Genomic DNA, 7500 nt, shown 5'->3' on the forward strand with positions numbered 1-7500 from the left:
TTTCTCAGATAACAACATCGATGTCCGGAGAAGGTGCAGCTTTGCCGCTCTGCGGGGTCCTGTAGACCCCCCCCCCCTTCATACACGCATGCAATACGCCTCGAAACGCATCGCTCGCACCGACGCGGGGAATCCTTTACCAAGCTTCCACAACAACGGCGAGAATCTCGTCGCTTCGGACGCCGTTAGGAGGAAGGGGGGGGGGGGGGGGGGGCATTAAGGGGGAGAGAGAGAGAGAGACATGGAGATTTTCTCAGCCTCTCATTCTTTTTTTTTTTTTTTTTTTTTTTAATTGAACATTAATAGTACACACAAATATACAAATGTACAAATAAACGTGGCACGGTAGAACTGAATGTCAATGAAACAACCAGGGATGAGGAAGAAAAGGACATATGGACAAGTTAATAGTGTATAATTAAATAAATAGATGGACAAATTAAATTAAAAACGAAAAAAAAAATTGCAAGGGGAATAAACCATGTTATTTGGTCTGCGGTTTACAAGGAATTTCAGACATCAAACTGTATGTTTTTTGGTTTTTGGATTTTTCCATAAGTTTTAAGGATTTTTTCTTTTTTAATTATTCAAAATCGTTTATGAAGAAATTAAAATTTGGGGAACATTGCTGCATTCTGTTTTTGTGAACGAAGAACTTGGCCAGGCCAGGAGATCTGTGAGTTACCCCTCAATACCGGCTGGGTCTTTTACGGAGGAATAATATGTGTGGCACGTCTCTTGCTTTGCAGAACTGGAAGAAGTTAAGTTTATTATGCTAGACAAAAAAAGAAATTGAAAGGAAATAATTAAATACATAGATAGACAAATGAAATTAAAAACGAAAAAAAAAAATAGGAGAAACATTACTTCCGCTCCTCCAATCCTCTGTTTCTCAGCTCCACCGCTCCTCCGCTATTGGCCCTGGTACCCCCGATCCTCCGAACTCAGGCGAATTGCGTGACGTGCTTCTGCTATTCTCCGCTCGTCCGCTTTTTCCGCTTTGGGGCTTGGAACCCCTGAACCGCTGGACATAAGCGAATCACGGGCAGGATTTCTGCCCTCCTCCGCTCCTCCACTCATCCGGTACAGGCCCTGGTACTCCATGTCCGCGACCCCCTCCACCTTAACAAACTGTCACAAACACACACACACACACACACACACATATACACACGCACACAAACACACTTACACACACCTTAACTCATCATAGCTGTGCTAATAGCATTAGCCAAAACACATCCACAAGCACACAAACATGATCTCATCCACTCATTCACATGTGTGTGCCCAGAGGTCCGGGAGCTCCATGTTGTAAATGGGCGGTACTTTTACCTATAGGTGGCGCTACTGCTATATCAGTGTGTTACGTCTGTGTGTTTTTGCGTCTTAACAAAGGAAGAAGAACGTTCCGTGTTTTTTTCTTTCATGCTGCCTGCAATAAAGTTCGTTCTTAAAATACAATAGGTTATGGGCCCAGAGTGTCTCTAAAAGGCTGGATTACACTGAATATTTTGTGTGATAGTGAACAGTATTGTGGGAACTCACAATGGAGGACAAGCTGTTTATCGACAAGCTGAGCGGACCGGAGAATTGGGCAACGTGGAAGTTTCAAATGGAACATCTGCTAAAGGCTAAAGGACTGTGGCGAATGCTAACAGAGGAAGACACATTAGCCCCAGATGCTAACGCAGCAGCACAGGGTGAGTTCACGAAACAGAGAGAGAAAGCGTTCTCTGTGTTAGTGCTCAATGTAAGTTCATCCCTGTTGTACCTGATTACAAACTGTAAGACTCCCAAAGAAGTGTGGACTACACTGAAAGATATTTTTGAAAGAGACACGCTGGCAAATAAACTATTTCTGAAGAAGAAATATTTCAGGTGCGAAATGAAGGAAGGAGATGGTTTGACTGAGCACCTCAAACAAATGAAAGAACTGACTGACCAGTTATCAGCAATAGGAGCTGTAATTGAAGAGGAAGACCAAATTGTAACATTGTTGGGAAGTTTACCACCAAGTTACGCTACAGTTGTCACTGCACTGGAAACAAAGATTGACAACCTGACACTCAAATTTGTTCAACAAGCGTTAATCGATGAGGAACAAAAGCGAGTGAATGCTAATGATTACAGTGGTGGTCCTTCAGGTGGTGCAGCAGCAATGTCATCACAGGTGTGTGGCAATCTGCAGGATCGCTCCAAAGCAGTGGGAGCAGGACAAAGCACGTGGAGATGCTATAAATGTGGGAAGGAAGGCCACATTAAACGTGACTGTCCAAGCTGGAAAAACAAATCAAAAAAGAAAATCCACAAAGCTAAAAATGTGGCGTGTGAGGATGAGGATGGTTCATCTGAAAGTGCCTTTGTAGCTAGAAGGGAAAGCTCAGAAAAACCACATCAGTTTGAGTGGTTAATTGATTCTGGAGCATCAAAGCACATGACATGCGAGCAAGGAATTCTTAAGGAATACCAGCAGTTCTCAAAAGAACAGTCAGTGAAGCTCGGTGACGGCAGGGTGGTTGATGCCCTGGGAATTGGAAATGTCAACATGACAATGACCTTCAAGTCAAGCAGGGTAAAAAATGCTACGATGTATGATGTGCTGCATGTTCCAAAACTTTCTGGGAATTTATTCTCAGTGGGAGCTGCCACCAAAAAGGGAAATACGGTTCAGTTTAAGAGGTCCTGCTGCTACATTCGTGGAAAAGATGGAACTCTTAAAGGAATGGGAACACGAAGAGCTGATGGACTATATCAGCTAGATGTGAAAGGAAATGAATCAGTCACTCACAGTGCATCAGTAGCTGCTATCTTGTGGCACCGGCGCCTCGGTCACACTACCAAGCTGAAGGAACTAAAAGGTCTGGTGAACGGAGTGGACTTCTCTGCAGACAAAGAAGTTCCCTTCTGTGAAGGATGTGTGGAGGGCAAGCTGGCTAAAAAGCCATTCAAGTCGATTGGAGAAATACGTTCCGAGCGCAAGATGCAGTTAATTCATCGTGATGTCTGTGGTCCCATGCAAACTGAATCTATAAGTGGATCCAAATATTTTGTGACTTTCACAGACGATTACTCAAGATGCTCCAAGGTATACTTCATGAAACAGAAGAATGAAGTGCTGTGTAAATTCAAGGAATTTGAGAAGACATTCACAAATGAGTGTGGACTAAGCATCCAGAGGCTGAGAACAGACAATGGTGGTGAGTACACCTCAAGGGAGTTTCAAGAATATTTGAAGGTTCAAGGCATCCACCATGAAATGACTGGACCTCACTCATCACAGCAAAACGGAGTTGCTGAAAGAAAAAATAGAACACTCGTTGAAGCAGCAAGGAGCATGTTGTCTCATGCTAAGTTACCAAAGATGTTCTGGGCAGAGGCTGTTGCCACAGCAGCTTACATACAGAACAGGCTGCCTACTTCTGTCCTGAAGGGAGAGACACCGTACCAGAGATGGTGTGGGAAAAAACCTAATGTGGGTCACATGAAGGTGTTTGGCTGTATTGCCTATGCACTTGTCCCAGATGAAGAGAGAAAGAAGCTGGACAAAAAGACTGTGAAGCCGCGCTTCGTGGGATATGCAAACAATGCCAGAGGCTATCGCCTGTACGATGAAGAGAAGAGGAGGATTCTGATCCGTCGAGATGTCGTCTTTGATGAATCCAACTTTAACTTGAAGCAGGAACCGAAAGTACACTGCACAGACACCGAGATAACTATGAAAATAGATGAGAGTGAAACAAAAAATGACGTAGTCACTGTTGAGAGCACTGTCAGAAAAAATGACAGAATCAGAAAGCCTCCAATAAGATTTGGATATGATGAGTTTGCTGATGTAGTGACTGTTGATCATTATGCAAACATGTGTTGCGTGATAGAGCCACTCTCACTAAAAGAGGCAATGGAGAGTCCTCATGCAAAAGACTGGCAGGAGGCAGCTGACTTGGAATATGAGTCACTGCTGGAAAACGAGACATGGGACTTAGTCGACTTGCCAAGAGACAGAAAGGCAGTAGGATCCAGATGGGTGTTCAAAGTCAAGCATCGCAGTGATGGAAGAGTGGAACGATACAAGTGTAGACTCGTTGCACAGGGCTACACACAGTTGTATGGCGCTGACTATGATGAAACGTTTTCACCAGTGGTACGATTTAGCTCTATTCGTACATTACTGTCCTTTGCTGTTCAAAAGGGTCTACATGTCCACCAGATGGATGTTGTAACTGCATTCCTCAATGGACACCTGGAAGAAGAAATATACATGGAGCAACCTGAGGGCTTCATCAAACCAGGGCAGGAACATCTGGTATGCAAACTAAAAAAATCAATCTATGGACTGAGACAGTCTCCTCGCTGTTGGAACAAGGCTTTTACGGAGTTCATGATGGAAATTGGATTCAAACAGAGCACATCAGACCCCTGCGTGTTTGTGAGATCAAGACAAGAGCTTGAAATACTAGCAGTTTACGTGGATGATTTGATCCTGATTACAGAGTCCACTGAGAGCATGGACGAGCTCAAAGCAGCTCTCAAGGAGTGCTACAAGATGAAAGACATGGGTGAGCTGTCCTACATCCCAGGCATCTCTGTCATCCAAGATAAAGAAAAGAATCGTATCATTCTTCAGCAGAAGCATTACATTGAAGCCATACTTCGGAAGTATGGAATGGATAATGCAAATCCTGTGGCAACTCCTGCAGATGCCAACGTCAGGCTAAAAAGGAGTGATGGTGTCAGTATGTCAGTGCACCAGCATACCTATCAGTCAATGGTTGGAAGTCTGCTGTATGCTGCCATGGCGACAAGACCGGACATAGCTCAAGCTGTGAGTGCTGTGTCGAAGTTCAATGCAAATCCAGATGCTTCACATCTGACTGCTGTAAAGAGGATACTTCGATACTTGAAAGGGACATTAAATCTTGCTCTGAAATATGAGAGCTCAGACTCCGGAGCTTTAATCGGATACTCGGATGCTGACCGGGCTGGAGATCAAGATGATCGCCGGTCAACAACAGGCGACATCTTCCTTCTGAGTGGAGGAGCAGTAAGCTGGCTCAGCAAGAAACAATCAACAGTAGCACTTTCAACAGCAGAAGCTGAATACATCTCACTCAGTCAAGCAGCTCAAGAAGGAATCTGGCTGAAACGACTACTGTGTGATCTCGGTGTAGAGTCTGTGTCCACAGTGATCCTTGAAGATAACCAAGGAGCCATCGCAATTGCAAAGAATCCTGTAAATCACTCCGGGACCAAACACATAGACATTCGCTACCACTATATCCGTGAATGTGTGCAGAATGGACAAATTGAACTGCGATATTGTCCAACAAATGATATGAAAGCGGATATCTTTACCAAGCCACTCGGTAGACAGAGATTTGAATATCTCAGGGGCGAGATCGGACTCTTTTTTGTTTAAAAATGCTTGACAGGTGTACGAAGAACGCTGCCGAGTCAAAGCGATTTCTAAAAAATGTGAAAAAGAGTTCCAGTATAACCAATGTGATAGGAATACTGTCTTAAAAATGGGGTGTTAAACAAGTTTACAGTTTTTGTTGTCGTGGAAGAACACAGCTTTGAAATATTATTTTCTCAGGACTTGGTGCTATTGGTAAAAGTAAGTGGGAGTGTTGTAAATGGGCGGTACTTTTACCTATAGGTGGCGCTACTGCAAAATCAGTGTGTGACGTCTGCGTGTTTTTGCGTCTTAACAAAGGAAGAAGAACGTTCCGTGTTTTTTTCTTTCATGCTGCCTGCAATAAAGTTCGTTCTTAAAATACAATACTCCAGTCATACGTCCGGGGAATCCATGTCCGCAGAAGGCTCCCAGTGGCCGGTCTAAGGGGTCCTGCTGCCTCAAAGATTCCCCGCCTTTGAAAAGAGAAACATTACCTCCGCTTCTCAGCTCAACCGCTCCTCCGCTATGCGCCCTGGTACTCCCGATCCTCGGAGCTCAGGCGACTTGCGTGACGTTCTTCTGCTCTCCTCCCCTCCTCCGCTTCCCCGCTCCTCCCCTCCTCCGCTATTGGCCCTGGTACTCCCGCCCTGGAAGCCCGAACCGCTGGACATATGCGAATCACGGTCCGGGCTTCCGCCCTCCTCTGCTCTTCCGCTCCTCCGCTCCTCCCCTCCTCCGCTATTGGCCCTGGTACTCCCGATCCTGCGAACTCGGGCGAATTGTGTGACGTCCTTCTGCTCTCCTCCCCTCCTTCGCTTCTCCGCTCCTCCGCTTTTCCGCTTTGGGCCCTGGAACCCCGAAACGCTGGACATAAGCGAATCACGGTCCAGGCTTCTGCCCTCCTCCGCTTCTCAAGTCCTCCGCTCCTCCGTATTTGGCCCTGGTAATCCCGATCCTCCGAACTCAGGCGAATTTCGTGACGTGCTTCTGCTCTCCTCCGCTCCTACGCTTTACCGCTTTGGACCCCAGAACCCCCAAACCGCTGGACATAAGCGAATCACGATCCGGGCTTCTTCCCTCCTCCGCTCCTCCGCTTTGGGCCCTGGAACCCTCAAACCGCTGGACATAAGCGGATCACGGGCAGGGCTTCTGCCCTCCTCCGCTCCACAACTCATCCGGTACAGGCCCTGGTACTCCATGTCCGCGACCCCCTCCACCTAAACAAGCTGTCACACACACATACACATACACACACACACACACACACACACACACACACACACACACACACACACACACACACATAAACACGCACACTCACAGACTTTAACTCATCATAGCTGTGCTAATAGCATTAGCACATCCACAAGCACACAAACATTATCTCATCCACTCATTCACATGTTTGCCCTGAGGTCCGGGAACTCCAGTCATACGTCCGGGGGATCCATGTCCGGGGAAGGCTCCCATTGGCCGGTCTAAGGGGTCCTGCTGCCCCCCAGCTTCCCCGCCTTTGAGAAGAGAAACATAACTCCGCTCCTCCAATCCTCCGCTTCTCAGCTCCTCTGCTCCTCCGCTATGGGCCCTGGTACTCCCGATCCTCCGAGCTCAGGCGAATTGCGTGACGTACTTCTGCTCTCCCCCCCTCCTCCGCTTCTCCGTCCCTCCGCTTTACCGCTTTTGGCCCTGGAACCCCCGAACCGCTGGACATAAGCGAATCACGGTCCAGGCTTCTGCCCTCCTCCGCTCCTCAGCTCATCCGGTACAGTGCCTGGTACTCCATGTCCGCGACCCCCTCCACCTAAACAAACTGTCACGCACACATTCACACGCACACACACACGCACACACACACACACACGCACACATACACACGCACACACACACACACAAACACACACACCTTAACTCATCATAGCTGTGCTAATAGCATTAGCCGAAACGCATCCACAAGCACACAAATATTATCTCATCCACTCATTCACATGTGTTTGCCCAGAGTTCCGGGAACTCCAGTCATACGTCTGGGGGATCCATGTCCGGAGTATGCTCACATTAGCCAGTCTAAGGGGTTCTTCTGCCCCCCAGCTTCCCCGCCTTTG

This window comes from Fistularia commersonii, unplaced genomic scaffold, assembly GCF_037954325.1.
Source record: "Fistularia commersonii isolate RoL2024-O1a breed Wild unplaced genomic scaffold, RoL_Fcom_v1.0 HiC_scaffold_41, whole genome shotgun sequence".
Classification (NCBI taxonomy): Eukaryota; Metazoa; Chordata; class Actinopteri; order Syngnathiformes; family Fistulariidae; genus Fistularia; species Fistularia commersonii.